Genomic DNA, 25,308 nt, shown 5'->3' with positions numbered 1-25,308 from the left:
TTGATTGACAGCTGAGATCTTTAAATGAGCCTACAACAGCTATGAATGCTTTAATAAAAAAGAGAAATTGGATTCCATGTTTAATTTGAAAAGGACTTTTATTATATAGCTTTTTGTGTCTGGGTGACAGGTCCACTTTAAAGCAGAAAGCTATGGAAGATTTTAAACAAGTGGAGGCTGCGCACCAACGAGCAGAATCTGCTGGTAAAAAGGCAGAAATGCAAGCACAAATGGAAATTTTTCAAACAGAATTGGAAGGATCAGTTATTGCAAAGTTAAAGGTCCTTGACCAAGTTGTAAGAGGAGCGCATGAAGAGGACTGCCTCTTACTGTACAAATAATAGGACTGTACAAATAAATAGGTACTAACCAGGATGTATCCAATGGCAAAGAACCAAGCTTCCAACATCAAGGGACAATCCCTGAGACCCACAGTACCTGTCACCACTAACACTACAGTACCTTCCAGTGTCCAATCCTCTATGCTGAAAATACCATCACAACAACAGGTCATACAGACTTGGTCACATAGCACAAGACACTGCCTCCTTCCATCAGTCATATGACTTCTAGCAATAAACTTCAGTCCAAGCTACAACCAGCAAATGTTCAATACTTACACAACTTTATAATATTCTGTTTCCTCTCACCCTTATAAGGAAGAACGCTTATACAACCCCAGGGTCACTTAGTCACTATAAAATCTGACCACCAGGCATATGATACGTTGTGAGATCATTAACATGTCAGCCAATGTTTGATGACTGTCCAGATGATTAGAGAGCCTGGAGATCAACCTTTAAAGCTACAATTGCTGACCTCAACCTCACAGCTAAAGAGGAACTTGATGAACGTAAATAGCTAGTTCCAAAGTCTGAAGATTACACCCAGAGACTAAGAGCTGTACCCATAGATTACTCAGTTCAATGACCACATCTTTTCAGGAACTGAATCATTTAGATTATGGTCCCTGGTTGCAGATTTTAGGCATCACCTTAAAAGGGTTTGTAAACCCAACTGTAATGCTGCCCCACAGCGCCCCCTAGTTTTCTATAGAAGTTACTGAAAACCATAATTATAGATGCAAGAACATTCACCAATGAGAATTCTACTGATAAAAAAAATAATTATAAATGCAAAAAAAAAACATCTTTCTGTTCTCTTACATATAGAGATTATTATGATAATAATTTCTTGATAATATTACACTGGAATCAGACATGGGGATAAAGGACAAGCTTTTTCAATGCTGGGAAACTGAGCTTAAAGCTTCCAACTAGGGTTGCCAACCGGTAAAAATGATGGTTGGTCACAATGTTATTAATAGAGAAAAAAGATAAATATATAGGAAGGCAGAAAAGGTGGCAACCGTACTTCCAACCCAAATTACAAGAACAAAGAACAGAGAGCCAGAGTTATGCAGATCAGCTGGGATTCTCATTGGAGGATTTTTTGCATTTTAAAGCAGTCGCTGGTTGTGGAGATTTGGGGAAGCATTTTATTGTGCAATATTGCTTTAAGAATACAACCCTGATGTTGGTTGACTACAGCTCCCAGCATGCCTCTATCTTCATTATATGTTACATTATTCTGGGATTTGTAGTCCAGCAACAACTGAGTAAAGTTTGGTTGATCAGTGCAGCAGGGTTTACTACCCCTTTAACCAACAATAAGGTTGTCCTGAGCTATTGTTTAGTAGTCACTATTACATCACCTCAGACACAAGTGATTTTAGGTGTGGCTATCAGGGGTCACACTCCCAGTCTTGGATTCAGACTTTTTGCGTATAATAAATCTCGAAAAATTTGAGTTTTTTTTCCATTCGCTAGAGATCTTGCGCTCAGGTTAATTTGCATACGGCGGGAAATTTAGGGGCAGATTTATCATGGGTTGAAGTGAATTTGAGGGAATTTTCAAAGTAAAAAAATTCGAAATTCAAAGTAATTTTTTGGATACTTCGACCATCGAATAGGATACTACGTCTTCGACTTCGAATTCGATTCAAAGTAAAATAGTTTGAATATTCGACCATTAGATAATCGAAGTACGGTCTCTTTAAAAAAAACTTCGACTTCAATACTTCGCCAAATTAAACCTGCCGAAGCGCTATGTTAACCTATGGGGACCTTCTAGAGCAGTTTTCTACGTTTTTTGAAGTCAAAGAAAAATTGTTTGATTGATCGTTGAAATCTTTCGTATCATTCGTTTTGAACGATTTAATTGTTCGATCAAACGATTTTACTTCGACCGCAAAACGGTCAAACTCGGTAAAAAAAAACTTCGACTTCGATATTCAAAGTAGAAGCATTCCAATTCGATGGTCGAATTTCAAAGTATTTTTACCTTCGAAATTCGACACTTGATAAATCTGCCCCTTAAAGTTGAATGGACGTCTTTATGTTACACGTTGCAGCAAATACATTACATTTACATTGATAACTAGAAATGTCCAGGGAACCTTAATAAAGACAATAGAGTTGTTATATTGCCCTACACATGAGCCCACTGTATAGTTAATGTTCCATATGTTAGAAAATGTATGGAGGAACCCGGTTACCCAAAAAAATTTTTAAGGACTTTTGCAGCCTATCACTCTGAAAGATGGAAAAGACACCAGGGTTTTTTTTGAACTTTGATGCTTTTTCCACTCACAGAATATGATGTAAGTAACAGAAGTAGTGATGGGCGAATTTGCGCCGTTTCGCTTCGCCGAAAAATTCGTGAATTTCGCGCGAAATTCGCGAAACGGCGAAAAATTCGCGAAACGGCGCCGGCGTCTCGTTTTTGACGCCGGCACCCGTTTTTGACGCCGGCGACTTTTTCGAAACGCCGGCTAATTTTTACCGCGAATTTTCGCGGGCGTTTCGCGAATTTATTCGCTCGGCGCGAATCGCGCAAATTCGCCGCGAATTCGCCCATCACTAAACAGAAGAATGAGGAAGATCTATGCACTCCTATTTCACTTTGCCTGGTCTGAGCTGGTGAAGGCAAGTCTGGTGAAAAAGGTAACGTTCAGTAAAATCCAAATTTTAGTGAATTTGCGGAGTAACGTCCATTTGTCAGAATGAAAAGTCACCTGTCGAAAGAGTGCAAATGACGCTAGCGTGTGTCTCTTTTGCTAGGGAATTGGCACCTGCACCCGTTTATTGGCGATTTCCCTGTGGGTGGTAACGCTAGCGAATTGACTCTAGCGTTACCTACTTTGCCCTTTAGTAAATCTGCCCCTATATCTCTACACAGACATCAGTAGGTGTTTTGAGTAGAGGCAATATGAAGAAGTTTCCATCTGGGGAAAAGTACATTAGCTTAAATGTATGTATGTATATTTTTATTTATATAGCGCTCCTTGAGGGCAAACACTGTACAGCAGAACAATAAATTAGTAGAACAAAGAGGTGGGTCATTGCAATAATAAATACAAATAAGTATTAAAATACAATACATATAAATATAAAGTACAGTTACTATACAGATTAAGTGCTCGGTGTCAAAAGGATGGAGAGCCCTGTCCCATAGAGCTTACAGTCTAAATGTCAGGGTTATATTGTATCATATAAAAAAAAAAGAGTCAAATAAAGCAGGTTAACACAATGTTTCTTTTATAAATATCCTTTTATTAAGGCAGATTTAGTCTTTGTCAAAAAGATAAAATAAATCCTAATCTTAAACACACCCAGACAATAATAAATACAATATGTAAAAGTTGATTCACATCAAACATCTTGATCTTTATTGCGAAGCAGTTATTGGATCTCAAGTCATTTTAAAATACGGCATAACTCTAAAATCCCAGCAAAAGTAGTACAGGTAAAGGATCCCTTATCTGGAAACCCAATATCCAGAAAGCTCCAAATTACGGAATGGCTGTCTCCCATAGACTCCATTTTATCCAAATTTTAAAAAATGATTTCCTTTTTCTCTATAATAATAATAAAACAGTAGCTTGTACTTGATCCCAACTAAGATATAATTAATCCTTATTGGAAGCAACACCAGCCTATTGGGTTTATTTCATGTTTAAATGGGTTTCTAGTAAATTTAAGGAATGAAGACACAAATTACGGAAAGATCCGTTATCCGGAAAACCCCAGGTCCCGAGCATTCTGGATAACAGGTCCCATACCTGTAGTGCAATATTAAATATTACATGGAGAAAGAATCAATGTAACAGTGAACACATGGCAATAATGTAATGACCTATTAAAGTTGATTCATTTGTATATGTCATAATAATAATAATACTAATTTTTACAGTGGGGTGTCCAACTATACATTAAAAATGCAGTTTTGGTGGAAAACTTACAGTATATATACAGTACTTTACCTGTGCAAGCTTTAATCTCGAGTTTATGTGAAAAGCAGAAAGTATTGTCATGTTCAGGAAGAATACTGTGGTACCTCAGTTATACAATAGTTAGTGAGGATCAGTGTAGTAGGCGCTTATCAGAAATCCAATATACTGCAGCACACTATAATTTGTGTAAATATAAAGGTGTACTTTATTTGGCTCAAATACGAGCAGACATGTGGCAACGTTTCGGGCCTCGCAGGACCCTTTCTCAATGATGAGAAAGGGTCCTGCGAGGCCCGAAACGTTGCCAAATGTCTGCTCGTATTTGAGCCAAATAAAGTACACCTTTATATTTACACAAATTATAGTGTGCTGCAGTATATTGGATTTCTACAATCAGTTTGGATCCGTGGCAGGCGTGATCGAATACTGCTAGAAGCACCTGATCCGAAAGGAAAAGTGTCTGAGGTGAGCACTCCAATTTTGTGTAGTAGGCGCTTATCAGTCATGGAAAAGACCCCGAGAAACAGACATAACCTGCAACTTCCTTTATCTACATTGTTTTTTTTGCTTGTGATATTGGTGTGTAGGCAGCATCTTAAGTAATTTTGCCTGGTCATGTGCTTTCAGAAAGAGCCAGTACTTCACAATGGACCTGCTTTCATGCAGGCTATTTTTTCTCCTACTCAATGTAACTGGAGGAGTCACAATGGGACTTGGATTTTTACAATTAAGTCCTATTCTCATATCAGCAAGGGAGCTGTTATCTTGTGTCAGGGAGCAATTATTTGAACACCTTCCCATTGTTCTATTTTTAGGCTGCTGGAGGGAGGAAGGGAGAGGGGTGATATCACTCCAACTTGCAGTACAGTACAAATGTGACTGAAGTTTATCAGAGAACAAGTCACATGACTGGGTGCAACTGGGAAACTGGCAATATGTCTAGCCCCATGTCAAATTTCAAAATTAAATATAAAATCTGTTTGCTCTTTTTAAAAATGGATTTCAGTGCAGAATTCTGCTGGAGCAACACTATTAACTGATGTGTTTTTTTTTTAAAAAAAAACATTACAGAATCCCTTTAACAAATCTCTATAGTACAACAGTCCTTCTTTATTTACATCCATGCATTTTTTCAGTATATCTCCAGGGTTAATTGCGTTTGACCTCAGAATATATAATTTCCACTTCTTGAGGAGCTTCCTTTGGTTTTATTTTTGAAAAATCGATGGAGGCGTACTGCAGCTCTGCTCTTCATAGTTTATATACAAGTCAGAATCGTCCTTATTCTGTCTAGCGCTCTTGGTTTCCATGTAGGATTTCTGCAGAAAAGAATTCATATTTTTGTATGACTATATCACATACAAGCCCTTATTTATGACAGGCTTTCCATAAAGTTTCATTGTGTTCATTTCACTCCAACACATTAACATCCCCCTGGTGCCCAATCCTGCACCCCTTACCAGGGCAACAGGCAAAATTATATTTTTAACCCTATAATGAATACCCTTTTTAAATTAAAGACATCACTTTATTTTCTTTAGTAGCTACTGACTGGCTGCTTAAAGTTGCATTGTTTGTTATCCAGAAAAATCCCCAAACCCTTTTTAATTATGGAGGCCCCAATACACAATCTCTACCCAAAGGCATAACCTTCATCAACATTGAATCGTATTTGCCAGTTTGCTGCCCAGTTTTCAATTTAGTCAAATCCATGCAAAGTGGCAGCACCCTGCATGGTAAGTTTTGCCTGGCAGTGGCGTAACTAGATATTACTGGGCCCCACAGCAAATTATTTTTCTGGCCCCCAAAATTTAGCAGTTGACTTGTTTTACCAATATTTATTGAAACTGTATATGAATTAGGGCCTCGTGGGGCCCCTATACCTCCTGGGCCCCCCTGCAGGCGCAGGGTCTGCTTCCTCTATAGTTACGCCCCTGCCTGGCATACTAACTCAGTGTTTAGTTTGAGCTCATAATCACTAATCAATATACAATTAAAATATTTATATACGTAATAAATAAATATGTGTGCACAAGAAGGGAAAAAAAAGATAATAAAAGGATGTGGCTCTAATGGTAAACATTTTCTGTAGTTTTAGACATGATCTGAGGCCTCATCTGACAAACACAGGAACACACACTCACATGTACAGGTAGGGATCCATTATCCGGAAACCCGTTATCCAGAAAGCTCCAAATTACGGAAAGGCATCTCACTAGTGATGGGGGAATTTGCGCCGTTTCGCTTTGCCGAAAAAGGCGCGAATTTTGTGCGAAATTCGCAAAACGGCGATTAATTCCCGAAACGGCGCCGGCGTCTCGTTTTTGACACTGATGTCCGTTTTTGATGCCGGCATCTGTTTTTTGACACCGGCAAATTTTTGCCAGCGAATTTTCGCGCCCGTTACGCAAATTTATTCGCCTGCGGCAAATCGTCGCTTGTACTTGATCCCAACTAAGATATAATTAATCCTTATTGGAAGCCAAATCAGCCTATTGGGTTTATTAACTGTTTAAATGATTATCTAGTAGATTTAAGGTATAAAGATCCAAATTATGGAAAGATGAGTTATACCGAAAACCCCAGGTCCCAAGCATTATGGATAATAGGTCCCATACCTGTACAATGATAATTATGCTATAGATGCAATCCAATATTATAACTTACATAGCTGATGCTTTGTATATTCTCTATATTATTGTAAATCACATCACCATTACTTTTAGGTATCTCTTTAGTAGTTCTGTCCTCCTGTGAGTCCTTCTTCCTATACAAAAATTACAAATAATGAATTAGTGCATTAGTAATAAAATCAAGGATGATATAAGTAGTAGATCAAGGTTAATTTATTTTTATATACATATCCTATCAGTTTGCATACAAACATTTTCTAACCTTTTAATTAAAATTGTGCAAGATAATTTGAGTATTTTTAAAATAATCCAAAATAGTTTGTTATAGGAAGAGTCATACATACATGCATTATAAATGAATCTAACCTCCATACTGTCACATTGAACTGTAAGGGGCAGATTTACATAGGGTCGAATATCGAGGACCCTCGATATTTGACTGCCGAATGTAAATCTGTCTACTTCGCATATCGAAGTCGAAGGATTTAGCAGTATTCCTATGATCGAACGATCGAAGGAATAATTGTTTGATTGAAAGATTAAATCCTTTGAATCGAACGATACGAAGGATTTTAATCCATCGATCGAAGGATATTTCTTCGATCAGAAAATTGTTAGGAAGCCTATGGGGACCTTCCCCATAGGCTAACATTGGACTCGGTAGGTTTTATTTGGCGAACTAGGGGGTCGAAGAATTTTTTAAAGAGACAGTACTTTGACTATCGAATGGTCGAATAGTCAAACGATTTTTAGTTTGAATCGTTCGATTCGAAGTCGAAGTCGTAGTCGAAGGTCGAAGTAGCCTATTCGATGGTCGAAGTAGCCATATTCGACCATTCGAAATTCAAAGTATTTTTTCTTCTATTCCTTCACTCGAGCTAAGTAAATGGGCCCCTAAATGTATAGTGTAAGCCAAGTTATCTGTATTTGGCACATGCTCAGATAACATTTGGAATATCCTCTGCTCTATACTCATTTTCTACAAACACTGTAGAATCTTGGAACAGATTCATCTAGAAAACTGAATTTATATATATGGAAAGGATATGGAGGGCAGTTAAGTAGATATCCTCCAAATGGCACAACCATAATACCTGCCTTTGGGGAGGCTTGTCCGTCCAGCCAAGGACAATTCCTTTTTCTTTTATTATTTCTGCTATAGGTCTAAATGACTCCTATTACATTTAGCCCTGTCTTGTCTAAATCTAATTGTAGTGAAAGTGGGGTCACACGGTTCTCTGGTGGGTCGTAGGGGTCCCTGTGTAACATGTTTTGGATACACATTTAGTTTTTCCCTAGATTTTGGCGTCTGTAGTGCTGCTTTATTATGATTCTTAAATGTTTCTGCACAACAGAATGAAAAGAGGAACTTTCATCCATTCAAAGCACCAATCCTGGAAGAGATAGTATAATATAGTAACGAATAGTATGATATAAGGAATAAATAAGGAATAAATGACTGAACACTCACTTTCTCATCCATCCGAATACAAACAATGCTGTTGTCACCACAAGTGTGGAAAATAAAATACAAAGTCCGGCAACAAGGAAATTTGTCTGAGGCTTTTCTGCAGCTGAAAAAGAAAAGGATGTCATTACATCTTAAAGGATAAGTAAACCTTACAAATACTTGAATGTAAAATTGATGAGGGTGCTATTCTAAGCACTTTTGCAATGTACATTCATTATTGATTTATGTTTAATTCCAAGATATTAAGGGATACATGTACTGTTAATATGAATTCATTTTGTTACAACAGCGCCACCTGATCAGGTCATGTTCTGACCAGTCTGACCACCAAGTAGTCAAGGAAGTTGTCAGGAGAAAGAAAGAGGCTGCTCTGATGTTTTTGTGGTTAGAAAAGATGTGAGAAAGGTTTCTTCGAAACCTTCAAAATGGACCAGTAGGATCAACGCAGCTCCCATTCACTTACTGTATATACAGAGCTTTTTAGAAACTTAGGAAAACCACACATTTTTCAACATTTGTGGAAAAAAAATCACAATTCGTAGTAAATTTACCCCATAGGGTTTCTAATGCTCACACTTGGGGGCAAATTTACTAAAGGGCAAAGTGGCTAACACTAGCAAAAATTCGCCAGATTGACGTCATTTTGTTACTTTTCCAATTTACTAACGGGCGCTGGAGTAAATTAGTTAGAGAAGTGGACCTACTCTTTCGCTACTTTGCACCCTTACGCCAAGCAAAGTTGCGCTATGGCGAAGGGACGTAACTACGCTAATTCACTAACTTGCGCATTTAACTGAACGTTACCTCTTGCGCCAGATTTGCCTTGGCCACCTCAGACCAGGTGAAGTGCAATAGAGTAGATAGTTGATACTTGCTTCAAAAAAAGTCCCAAAAAACACTGGCATCTTAATTTTTTAAGGGTGATCGGCTGGAAAAGATTGTACATTTTTAGGGGGGTACCCTCTTTCCCCCCTATATTTCCTAACATACGGCACCTAAACTATACAGTGGGCTCATGTGTAGGACAATATAACAACTCTTTTATTTTATGAAGCTTTCCCAGGCTTGTGTAGTATAGTGTATTTGCTGCTACATATAAGTAACTTGGCGCCGTATGCAAATTAGGCATCGCTAGCGTAATTTCGCTTTGCTTGACGAATTAACACTAGCACAACTTTGCTACCTTTACCAACTTTGGATTTTAGTGAATTAGCGGCGCCCTGGAAAAAGTGCAGCATAGTGCGGCAAAGCTAACGCTTGCGCAACTTCGAACGTAAGTAAATTTGCCCCTTGGTTCCAACAAAATTCAATATATATTACCTCTCCTACAGAATATCAGAGAACACCAGTACCCTCTCTCCATGCACTGGGGTTTCAGTACTGATATAATACTTGGCCAGTGCCTTCTTTGTTAGAGGGCACTGGTGGAGATTCTTACTAATTAAGCCCCCCCACTACTTTGTGCTTTGTGCACCCAAACATAACCCCCTGGGGCATTATTTTACATGTCTACATCTTCACTAAGAGGGTTCAAAAAGAACAATGCTAACTCATCACCTCGATTTTATATAACACTTAATACTAGTGGCATGATGCTACCACTTTTACTTTCTAACCCCAGCAAACACCCTTGATAAAAGTTCCATTACATCTCAATGGTTACATGGGCATCTGTGGCTCTTAACCAGTTACTTATAGTTTATTAAGAGGAACAAGGACATTTCAGGTGACAGTATATATAGTAAACAAGATCTAAGCAGTGTTTGCTCAACTATGCTGAGTTGTTGTGAGTTTACTAAGTAACCCCCCTCCATTACCGCCTGCTCCTACAGCCACCAGACCGAGCCCTCTTAATAACTATTACTATTTCAGAAGTTCCACCTTTTCATTGTTCTTCTCCCATAGAAATACAACTTAGCACTTTCATTGAGGAATTCAGAAAAAGGCTGACTTTCTGAACTACAGTATATATATATATATATATACGTATGTATTTACATGTCTACACATCATTAACACAAGGTCACTGGTCTTGTTCATACTCACATGTGACAATAATGATAATGGAACTATTGGATAGGCCATATTTATTTTGAGCTTGGCATGTATATTCAATATTATTTGAAATCTGGACATTCAGCCCATTATTTTTCGAATGCTTTTTGAACCGATCGGTCAGAATCCAGGAGATTGCGGCTTGAGGGTTACTTTGAGAGTTGCAGTGTAAGGACAGTGTTGATCCATCTGGAACAGAGACATTTCCTAAAGGAAGGCAACCTGGAAGGATCAAACATTTTAAAAAATAGAGAGAGAAAACATTAATTTAAATAATAGAGTTACATAGTTAAATTGGGTTGAAAAAAGACAAAGTCCATCAAGTTCAACCCCTCCAAATGAAAACCCAGCATCCATACAAACACCCCTCCATACCTTTACATAAACGATATATACATTCTTAGGAAAAAATAAATCCTTTGTACTACACGTATGGGAAACTTTCCTTGGAAATGGAAACTGGTTACCCAGAAAGCTGTGAATTAGGATTTTTTTAAAAATAATTCTGATATTTAAAGACATAAAGACATTTATCAAACATAAGGTATGGAGATCCACATTACAGACGAATTTTGCATAAAAAAAAATCCAGTACCTGTACTATTTTCCGGTTTATCTACACAAATCGTTGGCTGCCGGGGGGCATCTGAAATGAAAACAAAGAAAATAGAATTTAAAACTTCTTAAACTAGAATTTTATGGGCAGCAGACAATAATTATTATCACCAGGGCCGGAACGAGGGTTAGGCAGAATAGCACATTTCAACTACTGTCATGAAAATAATCCCACTTCTGTTTACTCCTACCTTTTTTCACAGCTCGGGTACACCTAAAAAAATCTAGTTCACACACATCAATCCGAAGTATTAAACTATGCCAATGTCACTTGTGAGTTGTAGGGGCCGATTCATCAAGGGTCGAATATCGAGGGTTAATTAACCCTCGATATTCGACTAGGAATTGAAATCCTTCGACTTCGAATATCGAAGTCGAAGGATTTAGCGCAAATTCTGCAATCGTACGATCGAAGGATTATTCCTTCGATCGAACGATTAAATCCTTTGAATCGAACGATTCGAAGGATTTAAATCCAACGATCGAAGGAATATCCTTCGATCAAAAAAACTTAGGAAAGCCTATGGGGACCTTCCCCATAGGCTAACATTGACTTCGGTAGCTTTTAGCTGCCGAACTAGGGGGTAGAATTTTTTTTTAAAGAGACAGTACTTCGACTATCGAATGGTCGAACGATTTTTACTTCGAATCCTTCGATAGTCGTAGTCGAAGGTCGAAGTAGCCCATTCGATGGTCGAAGTAGCCCAAAAAAACTTTGAAATTCGAAGCTTTTTACCTTCGAATCCTTCACTCGAAGTTAATGAATCGGCCCCTAATTGTGCACAACTGTGTCAACGGAGACCACAATACTGGAATTCTGGTTAAAAAAAAAACACTGTTGCATTGTGGGTAAAAGAATGTTGATTGTCCTTGAAGTGGCCTCACTGGCTCAGTGCACTTGCAACAAGTAAAGTTCCCCTATTGTTCCTGAGAAATCTTGACACTCAGGATTTCTGGACCATTATTTGTAGGCAGGTTTGCTCAGTTATGAGTTCAATTCTCAACAAAAAAATTGGTCTAGTTCCATTCATGTTGGATCAGGCTCAATAGGAAACACTCCAAATTAGCATTGACTCTGTATTTTGCACTTTGCACCTTGTTCCATAGTTGTAAGTTAGCCCAATGTTTTTCATTTGTGTCTGGAAACAATGTAATGAAAGGACCAGTATGACAGATTAGTACATCGAGAAGTTTTGGCAAAACAGAGACTTGTAACCCATTGTTAAATAGACACCATCATATCTCATTCCAACAACATAGGTGCCAGTGTGCCAATGCACAAATATTGTGTAACTAAACTTGCTTTATTTGTCTTTATTTACTTTGGCCGCTCTTCATGTATGAAGGCATGGCAGTTGGTGTCTTGGATCTCCTGAGCAACAGCTGAGTATTGCCTTTTTTACCTCCTTTACATCACTACAGTGCACTGGTGCAGTCACAGCCTTCTATAAAGACACAAGTCTAGTCCTTTTACCCATTAATTATGCAGGCATAGGAAACCACTGCCATATATTTAGTATGTGGTCAGCATTCAGCATCCAACTGTCAGGCACACATGTGGTGGGTTTTGATGCAATAATGAGAAACAGTGATGGGCGAATTTGTCCCATTTAGTTTTGCTGAAAAATTCGTGAATTTCCAGCGAACTTTGCGAACCGCGAATTTTGACGCCTGCGACAATTTTGACACCGGCTTCAATTTGCGTAAATTTTGGTGTTCACGTCAATGTTGATGCCTGCATTACAATCAATGGGCGTACAAATAATGTTGACACGTGTCAGTTTTAACGCAAGCATCTATTCCGGCGCTCGTCCAAATTTTTTTGATGATGGCAAATTTTCAGCACAGTTACACGAATTTATTCGCCGGCACCTAAACGTGGAAATTCCACAGCAAATTCGTTATTGGCAAATGTATTCGCCCATCACTAATGAGAAAGTGTGCGTTTCCAATGTGGGGATCATGGGGTTAGACATTTCTCAGGCATTTCACCCTTTGTAGTTTTGGATGACTAAAGTGGTCCTTTAATTAACCCAGGCAGCTATGTCCCTTTTCATGGGTCCATTGTAGTTTGTCCACTAGGTGGCAGCATTTAAATTTATAAAGGGGTATAGCCCCATGTGCTCAGGGTCTTTCCTGGGACCTCAACTCTCTGGGAGGTGTAACAGGCTACAGTTTAGGTAAAAGTTAGAAAGAGTTATATAATGCTAGTAAGTTTTGTCATAGTTAATCTAGGAGCACCAGGAAGACTCAGGGAAGATAGTGAGCAGCTTCTGCTCCAATGAGAAGAAATAGTGGGGTTAGGACCCTGTGGTGTGTGATTCACTAGTGCAGGAATATCAGTGGGTGAGTTGAGGACCAGGTAGGGTGGCAAGATACAAGATCCCAGACTGAGGATCCCTATGCACAGTGTTCTGCCCTCACGGAGGAATTGCCTCAATTAATACCTATTGCTTGCTTCTCCTCTATGAGAGATTTGTCAGTCTTTGTACACTTGCTTTGAAAGAGGGACAGATCATTTTATTTATTGGACAGTTATATTGTAATAAACCAGTTATTTTGCTGCTAGAAACCTCTCTGTGACTGAATCCTTTACTACACAGAAGAACACACTGTACCGGGAGGTGCTGGGAGTTGCTCAGGTACATGTGGGTCAAAGGCACAATACAAGAGTCAATGTCCTGGTCACACACTATAATACACACAGCTAAAGTGCACTCAAGGGTGTGCTACACCAAAATCGGTGGATGTTGTACCTTTGAGTACATGCAGATGGCAGTTTCTACACCAGCATATTTACACAAGCAGAGAAATCACTTTCCTAAGCACATATGTCAGCACAGAATGTAAATAAAAATAAATAAAAGTGAAGCAAATTCTTGATAGGCTATTTATGGCATAGAAGGCAAGGTTCAACATTAAAAACACAGGTGCAGTCCATCATGTTTTTGCACTTGGCACCCTGCCTTTCAATCTTGTTCAATTGCCACAGGTCTGTTTTGTAGCACCAAGATCCACAGCCACCCCCATGAATACATTGGCACCTACATTTAGCAGCATTGTGGGTGGGCAGGGGGAGGCATGAGGCATGAAGACATTCTCCCTGCCCCCAGAGTTGGACTGGGCCATCCAGGGCCCACTAGGACTATGACTGAAGGCGGGTTCTCTTCCTTGCACCAGGTGTCCAACTTGAAGTTGATTGACGTCTGTTAGATTTGTTCTTATACCCTCTATGCCATAGATTTGGGGGTTGTTCCTCTGTTATCAGATGAGATAAGATGTAACATAAGAGCTCACTGCAAAAACTCATTCACTTTCTATTCATTCCTTAGGGTTTTTTTTAGAAATGTATTTATCAAATGGTGACCTTTCACCCATTGATAGTGATGAGCGAATCTGTCCCGTTTTGCTTTGCTGAAAAATTGGTGAAACTGCAAAAAAATTTGCGAAACTGCGAAAAATTTGCAAAAGTGTGTATCAAAATATTTTATTTTTTCACACTCCAAATGCATTAAAGTCAATGGGCGTTTTTTTCTTATGGTGACTTTTTTTTGTCTCTGTGACTTTTTTTGTCCAAATGCATTAAAGTGAATGGGTGTTTTTTTTTTCTTATGGCGACTTTTTTGTCTTGGACTTTTTTCGCGGTGCAATTTTTCGCAGTTGATTTTTAGCGCAATTTCTCAATTTCCAGATGGTGAAATGCGGAATTTTGCAGTGAATCTATGCCTGGTGAACAAAATTCTCTCATCACTACACATTGATAAATACGCTTCCCATAGGAATAAATAGAATGAGGGTGAGTTTTCCCAGTGGTGAGTTCTAATTTCACACTTTGATAAATCTGCCTCAAGTACCTTTATATCCCTGTTTGCACTTTTGTTAGAGAAAAGGTTAGAGAAAGTACCTGGCTGGTGAGATACATTGTTCCATTGAAAACTTTATTTTTTTGCATATTAACTCTGGAGTACAATGATTACAGTGTGACATACACTGGGTTTACCTGCACCCATTTATCATTGTTTAATATGTCATCTAAGTAATTTTTTGTATGTATCTCCCCGCATTGTTCTTCTGGTTTTGAGATTGCCCCAATTAAATAGAAGGTGATAGACAGTGAATGTAATGCCAAGGCCTTCCAGAAAACATTAAACCACATGCTCACTCTTCTACATTATTTCCTCTTCTTGCTTAATATCTTTACTCTATTTGTCTCTACTCTATTATTTGTCCTTCTCTCCATTCCACCTTGGATGTTGTTTTTAATCATGGCTTGAAGACTAGATTTTGTTTTTACGTTTGAATGCGGCTCAAGAAAGGTAAGAAAGGTTGATGACCCCTGTTCTAGGGTTTAGGTATATAAAGCCAAGTAATTGGTTGAGCAGGAGGGCCCACTAACTTCTAGGGCATCCAAGAACTGTCCTGGTAGTCAGGTGGTCCAGACCAACACTGGGTGGCTTGACACAAGCTGTATTTTCACATTATGATTCATAAACCAAGGGTATTATTATACACCACTGATTTTTGTGTCTGCCCTGCCGCTTTAACTAGTACCCCACACATTAGTCAGCTCCTGGAATAGGGAGGCACCAGGCTTAGATGTCCATTTGGCTGTTCTAAGTCAAAAGAGACTTTTCCTCTTTCCTAATCCCCCTTATATGTAGCAGAAAATACTTGTTGTGACATTCCGTTTCCCACTTGTTTACGGGTAAGGCAAAAAATTTGACAAAGTAAAACATAAAATAGAGGTGTTTTTACTCTATCACAAGTGTTCACTCTTACACACATATATGTACATATATATATATATATATATATATATATATATTTTTTGTTTTTGTTTTTTGTTTACATACATAGACAGGCGAAAATAGCAGCTAGCTATGTCTCTTTCTATAAATTAGAATAATATTTATTTTTAATAATAAATATTAGCTAGAATTTTATGTGGTGGAGTTTATCACATACAGTAGAACCTCAATTTTACCTCCCCTGATTTTAAGTTTCCCCTCATTTTACATTGTTGTTTTGTGGTCCCACCTATATATTATGCATAATACAATTCCCTGATTTTACATTTTCCTGGATTTTACACTATTTTTTTCTGATCCCCTGAAAAACATAAAATGGGGGTTCTACTTTAAGTGTAACTTACATTCCACAGAGACACTGATAGAGCAGCTGATGGTCCCTCTTTGATTCTGTGCAGTACATGTATATGTAGCTGTGTCATTCTCTGTAACATTCTTCAGTAAAAGAGTCAGATTCTGTCCATTCTGCTTGATATTCTCAACACGGCTGTTTCCTTTAGTCCAGCTAATTTTGGCCGTTGGGTTACTGTTCACTTTACAGTAGATTTCCTGGGAGTCGCCTTCTCTCATGATTAGACTGCTGTTCTCTCCTGTTCTCCCTGCAACAAAATATGAATTCACCCAGGTCTAACCATAATATATCACTTTGTCAGTACCTGCTCTACCAATACCTTTGAGTCCAGTATAAATCGGATGTCACTGGATAAAAGACCAAGCTCTTTCAGTTTTATGGGCCTGTAAAACATTTGCCTAAGAAAGTAATTGGCTGTTGGTAACGCTAATGGGTTAGGAGGCCTCAATTCATGGGTATGTCTATGCTTGAGGTGTTATCCTTCATGATATTAACTTAAACATCTCATATTCTTGTAACTTGAGATATTTCCCCAAATATTGCACAAAGGTCAGTGCTCATATAAAATAATTTCCTACCAGCCACTCTAATAAAGCAGCATGAATGTACAACAGAGTCTGTGAATGGAATATTACCTGGAACTGCAATGTTCAGAATGGGTAGATCTGCAACACAAATAATTTGTACATATTAAAAAACATATGTGTAGAGTGTGCCTAGTGAAATGAGGTGTGTTCCTCAGAGCCCATTAGGTGGAGGAACTTTGCTGTAAATTCCAGTTCCCATTATCTTTCATAAGCAAAGATGTTCTGGTCTGCCAGATTGCAGCAGGTAATAAGCAGGTAAAGTGAGTGTGATCCGGTTCTACTGGAGTGTTACTCTATATTAAAACAACACATGGTAGCAGTGACCAGAAATTATTTAGTACCAACACTCCTTATTTAGCCCAGTGGAGAAGAAGTCGGAAAGAAGAAGTGCTGTTATTTCACACAAAGCCTCCTGATTCTATGAATTGTAAGTAAATACTAGAATATTATAAGCATTGGAGTTTATCATAAGTGTAACTTACATTCCACAGAGATATTGATAGAGTGACTGATGATCCCCCTTTGGTTCTGTGCAGTACATGTATATGTATCAGTGTCATTCTCTGTAACATTCTTCAGTAAAAGAGTCAGGTTCTGTCCATTCTGCTTGGTATTCTCAACAAGGCTTTTTCCTTTAGTCCAGCTAATGTTGGCCATTGGGTTACTGTTCACTTTACAGTAGATTTCCTGGGAGTCTCCTTCTCTCATGATTAGAGGTGTTGTTCTCTCCTGTCCCCCCTGCAACAAAATATAAATTCACCCAGGTCTCACCCTAATATATCACTTTGTCAGCCCCTGCTCTACCAATACATTTGAGTCCAGTATCAATTGGATGCCAGTGGATAAAAAGACCAAGCTCTATCAGTTTTCTGGGCCATGGGCCTGTGAATCGTTTGGCTGGTAATTGGCTGTTGCACATACTAATGGTGTCAGGAGAGCCTCAATTCATGGGTATGTCTATGCCTGAGATGTTATCCTTCATGACATTACCTTAAACACCTCAATTTTCAGTTTTGGAAAGTTAAGAGTATTCTTGCAATTTGTCTTTTAAGAAACCAGTCAGAATGAGTCTGCCAAGGAAAGCAGCAGTGTCAGCTCATTTCCCACAATTGTTGCACAAAGTTCAGCTCTAACATAAAATCATTTCCTACCAGTCCCTCTAACAAAGTGGCATGAATGTACAACGGGGTCTGTGAATGGAATATTACCTGGAACAGTGATGTTCAGAATGGGTAGATCTGCAACACAAATAATTTGTACATATTAAAACATCATACATGTAGAGTGTGCCATTAATTACTGATATATCTCAGTCCTTGCTTAACAGACATTTGAAAATAATTTTTGTTGGAAAAGTACCATTAAAAAACATGCTCTCTTATTTTTTCCTTGAAAAAAAAAAAAAAATCTGCCTCCTTGCCCCCATTACATTTGTTTTTGCCTGCTAATACAGCATTCTGGCCTTCCTAATCAAGTTTGCACTGTGCATACAGACACCATTATCTCCTAAAGGAAGAGCAAGACTGAGTCTCATTTAGTAACACAGGGCACCTGAGTAGTAATCCATAGCCACCAATATTAACTTTTTCTGCTCCGCGGGAGGTTTCTGCCCTCCCTGAGCTTGCCTTAGAACACCATTGGCTGGCAGGTGGGAGAAAGGGCTGATGCTCGATGAGGTTGTTTGAGAAAAGAGGAGGATCCAGGCAGAGTCTTGCTTTGGTGACCAATCTACAGGGTTGGCAAAGAGAGGTTATAAAAAAGAAGAAAGAAAGAAAGAAAGAAAGAAAGAAAGAAAGAAAGAAAGAAAGAAAGAAAGAAAGAAAGAAAGAAAGAAAGAAAGAAAGAAAGAAAGAAAGAGAAATGCCCAAGAACACAGACAGTATCTCTGAGATAAGCTGTGGTGTGCTAGACTTGGATGAACAGCCTAGAGATCCAGCTTTATAGTAAGAGCTCCTACAGAAACTCCATGCACAGCTGATGGTGGATCCTTGTTGCCAGTCTTGTAAGTCCTCTGTGAGTGATGCACCACACCAAAAGGAAGGTATTGTAAGGCACAATTGTGTATCTTGTGCATGAATCAGCTATGGGAGCAACTGTCTGGCCAAAGGTGAGGTACTTTGGGACAAGTAGTTTTACCTGGGAGTATTAATTGCTCTTGGGGAAGGGACGCATTGCCAGGGCCTGGATTGTGTGATTGCATTGTCCATCCGGAGTGGCGTGTAAGACTGCTCAGGTTTTCTATTTGCAATAAAGATTGCTGCTTTGTTCTATCTCTATATAAAATACAGTAATGGGACCTGTTATCCAGAATGCCCAGGACCTGGGGTTTTCTGGATAACAGATCTTTCCGTAATTTGGACCGTCATACTTTAAGTCTACTACAAAATCATGTAAACATGAAATAATCCCAATAATCTGGTTTTGTTTCCAATAAGGATTAATTATATTTTAGTTGGGATCAAGTACAAGCTACTGTTTTATTATTACAGAGAAAAGGGAAATCATTTTTTAAAATTTGGATTATTTGGTTAAAATGGAGTCTATGGGAGATGGCCTTTCCATAATTCAGAGCTTTCTGGATAATGGATTTCTGGGATAACGGATCCCATACCTAAGTATTTGTTGCTCTAAAGCTTTATGTGTTTTATTTTCCTAGTGAAATTCCCCTGTGGTGTGTTCCTCAGAGCCCACTAGGTAGAGGAACTTTGCTGTAAATTCCCATTATCTTTCATAAGCAAAGAGGTTCTGGTCTGCCAGATTGCAGCAGGTAATAAGCAGGTAAAGTGAGTGTGATCCAGTTCTACTGGAGTATGTCAGTAAAGGGTTACTCTATATTAGAAAAAACACATGGTAGCACTGACCAGAAACTTTTTAAGTACCAACACTCCTTATTTAGCCCAGTGGAGGAGTAGTAAAGAAGTATGGTAGAGTGAATTATTTTTAGTGTATACAGTGTAGTTTAGAAATAAAAACTACACCATAAAAATCCTGACAGAATCCCTTTAACTGTAGGGACTGGTATTAGAAAGAAATTAACAAACATCTATTTGGAGCTTGGTTTGTTCTTCAAAAGAAACATACATCTGTCTGTATTATTTCAATGTCATCGAAAAGATGGAAAACTACCGGCTGGATATCATTTAAAAAATTAACTTACAATCAACATTCAAGATGATGTTTATCTTGGTGGACCCATGCTTATAAGTCACAGTACAGGTTAAGGAGGAATTATGGTCACTCGGTGATGGAGTGAAAGTGATAGTTGACCAGTAGGTGACAGTCCCATCTTGGTGCCTCAATGTATTATTCTGTGTATTTTCTGTATTTACACTTCCTTCCCATGTGAAGGTTGGAGAGAGCCCAGGACAGTGTGTAGGAGCAGTGCAAGTCACAGTCACTTCTTCACCAGCGATCAGATCCTTGGTGGGAGATATATCAGGTTCTTTTAGATCTGCAAGATGAATGAGACAAGAAGGCATTATGAATTCAAGGACATTTAATCTAAATCTGATGAATTATGAAGTCCATGCATTAAGCAAAGACACTCTGGAATTACTAACAAACTGAACATACCAGTGTAGGCCTACAGTATGCATCTTTTCTGTGTGCAAAGTGAATTTCAGTTACTTATCATTATATTTTTAACCAATAATCTAGTAGTTTTTACCACAATTCCTAGTGGAAGCCTATTTATCAACAGTCTCATTTTAGTGGTTTTAGAGGTTTTTGAAACCACAAATAAACTCACTTTCTCTAAAACCAGGAATGCCATGGAATTTATTTAAAGATCTGAATATAAAAAGTGAGATGCAAGAAAACTATCTGGAGAGAGAATGAGTCAATAGACCTTACAATAAACACAATCTTAAGGGAAATACGTTTTATTAAGATTAACGAGATACAAAAGAAAAGTGTGAATGAGAAATATTGGATAAACTTGGATTTTTCTTGGACTCATTCTTCAGCGTTCTCTTTGTAAATAATGTAAATATTGTCTTATTGTATTCTTCTGATATGTCATGATTTTGTTTTGTAAAAGTTTTTAAATTTTAATAAAAATCCCTATCTGCAAGGAGTTGGTATGTTCTGCCTGTGTCTGCGTGCATAGTTGTTAGACAGGTTAATGGCATCTGAATGGGTAATCCGGTGCACCTTAGCACCCCTTTACAACTCCGCCAAGCCTTCCTGTCTCGGTAATCCGGTGCTCGACCAGCACCCCTTTACTATTCCAACCGGGATCACTAATAGTCCTTCTTCTTGCCCCAGGCCTCCTTAACCCTATCCTGTGTCTTCCCTATATTCTGGGTCCCTGACTTGTGGGATGTCCACAGAAAACTAATTTCCACTACAATCCTAGGTGGGGCAAGAAACTACCCGTACTAACTTATATCAGGCACCTAGTGCCTGCTAACTACAAACTGCTATGCTGAGTTCTACCTTTCTTTCCTTCCTGCTGTAGATCTTCTTCAGGACAGAACTTCCTCTAACAGCATCCTCCCATTAAAGACATCAACTCTAGGTTGTGGCCTCCTTTTATAACCTCTAGCACTCTGGGCTCCCTCTGCTGGTGGGGGAATAAGTTACACCTTTTTACCTTTGAGCAACACCTGGTGGCCAATTACCACAATAACACATACTCACACACATCATTCAATCAACTTTCAACCACAAATCAATTACAACATTTGGTTCACCCTCTTACATGTTTGGTTTTTCATAACAAAAATGGCAGCCTGTACATTCATTCAATTTGTTTTTATTTTTACTCACCTGTCACAGATACAAATGGCTGGATATTAAGATAGTTAAATTTTAAAGGATCTCTATCCACAAGTCTGAAGTGGTAGTGTGCAACGTCTCCTGGTTGTGCATCACTGATAGAGAAGGAACAGTCTCCTGCACTCACTTTCCCAGTGAATATAAAGCGCCCGTTTGTTGTATCAGGGAACTGAGAGGAGTCAGTAGAAGCTGCAACTATCTGTCTGTTTTCTTTTACTTTATACCAGATTCCAATGGCATCTTTGGTTAAGTTATAACCGGGACCAACAGTAAATTTACAGGGGATGAGCACACAGAGTCCCCTCTGCACTGTCACCTCAGCTGGTGCTGCGATTTTAAACCCTGGTAGAGTCTCCTCTGTCTGTTGCTGACTGCCTACAAAGGAAATATTATTATATTTTATACATATTTGCTTTGTTTATAATACTTTATAGTTTGTCAGTAGTGATGGGCGAATTTGCCTCGTTTCGATCCACCGAAAAATGTACAAAACTCCACACAAAATCATGAAACAGTGAAAAATTTGTGAAACATTAAAGTCAATTAGCGTTAATTTTTTTTGATGATCGACAATTTTTACATGTGCAACTTTTTTGTCCAAATGCATTAAAGTCAATGGACGTCAAAATTATCTTGACGCGCAACAATTCTGCGCGACTTTTTTGTTGCCGAGAATTTTTTCGCCAGTGAATTTTACAGTAGTTTGGCGAAACATTTCGCAGGTGGCGGAATGAGGAAATTCGCCTCAAATTCATGCCTGGCGAATAAATCTGCCCATCACTATTTGTCAGATTCATGAAGACTGAAATAACCGTTATATGATTCCAATCAGTGTTTGATTCCCACGGTGCATGTTATTCTACAGGAATCTGATGGGGTGAATCCCAAATATTGCAGCTCTACATCAGCCCCGTGCAACTGAATGTAACCTTCTGGGCACTTACACACAGACACACGACTGAATTGCAACTCAAAACATATATATTGCATTTATATACATTTTTAATGCATGAAAGTGCATCATTTCTTTTTAATTAAACATGAAATTTGTAATTTTTTTGCATTTCAAATTAGCATCAAACACATGAAAATGCAAAATGTGTTTGAGAAATACACAATAGAATGTGACTGTGCTAAAACGCAGATCTGGGCAAAATGAGAGAGAATCAGTTAAAGGGGTAGTTAACCCTGCTGCACTGCGAGTTGTTGCTGGCCTACAAATCCCAGAATACTGTAACATATAATGAAGGGGCAAGGCATGCTGGGAGCTGTAGTTCAGCAACATCTGAGTTGTATTCTTAAAGAAGAACTCAATCCCCCCATGAATAAAAACCCCTACCCAGTACCCTATTTAGTCCCCCCTCCACACCTATAAGTGCCCCTAATCCTTTACTTACCTATCAGTGCAGATGGGCGCCATCTTCTGACTCTTCGGGAAGTGAGCGCTTATTGGTGCATGCGCAGTTGGAGCAGTCTGTGCATGCGCCAAAAGTGACGGAAATTGCAGATGGGAAGGAAGAGGACACAAAGAAATTCGAAGAGTTGGAAGATGCCAGAACTCTGCTGCGCTTACTCTGCATTTATAGGCGAGTAAAGGATTGTCTGCACTTATAGGTGTTATCACCTATGCGGGGGAGAGCAGGTGTTTTTATTAGTGGGGGGTTGAGTTCTCCTTTAAAGAAATATTGCACAATAAAACAATTCCAAAATGTTTCCCCTTCTCCACAGACAGCAACTGCTTTTAAATGCAATAAATCCTCCAATGAGAATCCCAGCTGATCTGTATAAATCTGACTCCCTGTTCTTTGTTCCTGTTATTGGAGTTGGAAACTTTAAGCCCAGTTTCCCAGCACTGAACAAGTCTGTCCTTTATCCCCATGTTTGATTCCAGTGTCATATCATGAAAAAATAAAATGACAAAATATAACAGCAAGATGTCTGACATGGTGTTGGGAATTAGAATTCTTATTGGTCAATTCTTTTGCATTCATAATGAAGTTTTTGATCAGAAGAATTCTCATTGGTGTAATTTCTTGCATTTATAATTAAATTTTGTCGACAACTTCTACACAAAGACTAGGGGGCGCTGTGGAATGGCAGAACCCTATCAACTAGTATTTAGGTGTAATAAAACCAGTGACCTATTGTAAAGGTCTTTTGACTTTATCACTTTCAAAATCTGGGATTTGGGGGGCCTTTCACCACCATTAACACAATGGCCAATCTTAGGTGGCACCTGGAAATACACACTGACATACTAACATGGCAATAAATGGTGATTCTCACAACTTTTGACAGGATGGTAACAAATTGGAAATGTATGACGAATCCCATCACTGCCAGCATATGTAGGTGGTTATAAATTTAGGAGATCAGTTAGAGCCTGGAGTTAGCATAATGAGTAGGGATGGGTGAATTTTTTAGCCTTGTTTCGCCGTGGAAATGACGCCCATAGACTTGTATGGCTTCGTGCGTCAAAATTTTTTTGCCGCCCCTAGACTTTAATGGGTGTCAGTGACATTTCTCTGGCAGCGAATTTTTGGCAAAACTAAACGGGTCAAATTTGCCCATCCCTTATAATGAGTGAGCAGGGTCACATACATGTGCCCCAACATGGCCAACCACACCGGAACTTGGGGTTTTGTTGAAAAAATTCTATTGTTTCCCCCAGGTGGAATGTGTTCTTTGTTAGCCTACACCTCTGGCAGTGAAAACAATTTTGATTTAATACAAATTTAGCCATACTCACCCTTACACTGCATTGAAAAAATCAACAGCAGAATAATATGGTATTCGCAGTAAAACCAGGATCTTCTGACTCCCATCCTGATATACATCTTGTATAGATGGGTCTACGATCATAGAAGAAATACTTCACCTAGAACAGATAACACTAAAAACATTTCAATGCAACTAAATATGGCTGATATAACTTATGGGGTGCAAATACACAGAACTGAGGTTCTCCTCCATAACTGCTATGGTTAGTGATGGGCGAATTTGGGGTGTTTCGCTTCGCCGAAAAATTCACTAATTTCCTGCGAAATTTGCGAAACGGCGAAAAATTTGTGAAATGGCGCCAGCGACTCGTTTTTGATGCCGGCGTCTGTTTTTGACTCTGGCGTACGTTTTTTGGATGCCGGCGTACGTTTTTGGCGAAATTGCGTCGGCGAACATTTTTTGCAGCGGTTTTGCAAATTTATTCGCCGGCGGAGAATCGCGGGAATTTGCCACTAATTTTTGCCTGGCGAATAAATTCGCCCATCACTAGCTATGAATATATACAGTAAGGCCTCACTGATCATTCCTGTGCAGGTGCAAACTAAAAAATAGGAGCAAAGCTTGGCTGGAGTGGGGTAACTACAGAGGAAGCCTGAAGCCCTAATTCATATACAATTCCAATAAATATTGGCAAAACAGGTCAATCTCTAGACATTTTGTGGACCTGAAAACTAATTTGCTGTGGGGACAGTGAGATCTAGTTACGACGGACAGGCTGGAATTCATTATCATTCAGTAGAAATGATTATTTTTTTCTTTTTTAATTCCGTTTTCAAACTGGGAACCACAAATCCCAAATGGACATTACACAGAAGGCAGATCAGCCAGGTATCAGGGCTCAGATGATGGAGAAGTCAGGACCAAGGAGGAAGCACTGGGTACAAAAAGTCCAGTTCACGGTATCCAAAGGTTTAAGTAGAGACGTTGACGTTA

The 25,308-nt window shown here is 38.8% G+C and overlaps 1 pseudogene; it reads right to left on the bottom strand.

Moving 5' to 3' along the window:
• Positions 1–5,309: 5,309 nt before the first annotated feature.
• On the bottom strand, positions 5,310–24,608 carry LOC108695946 (annotated as a pseudogene).
• Positions 24,609–25,308: the final 700 nt, after the last annotated feature.

Source organism: Xenopus laevis, chromosome 7L, assembly GCF_017654675.1.
Source record: "Xenopus laevis strain J_2021 chromosome 7L, Xenopus_laevis_v10.1, whole genome shotgun sequence".
NCBI lineage: Eukaryota > Metazoa > Chordata > Amphibia > Anura > Pipidae > Xenopus > Xenopus laevis.
The sequence above is the reverse complement of the archived record's forward strand: the minus strand, read 5'-3'. Positions and strand labels throughout refer to the sequence as shown.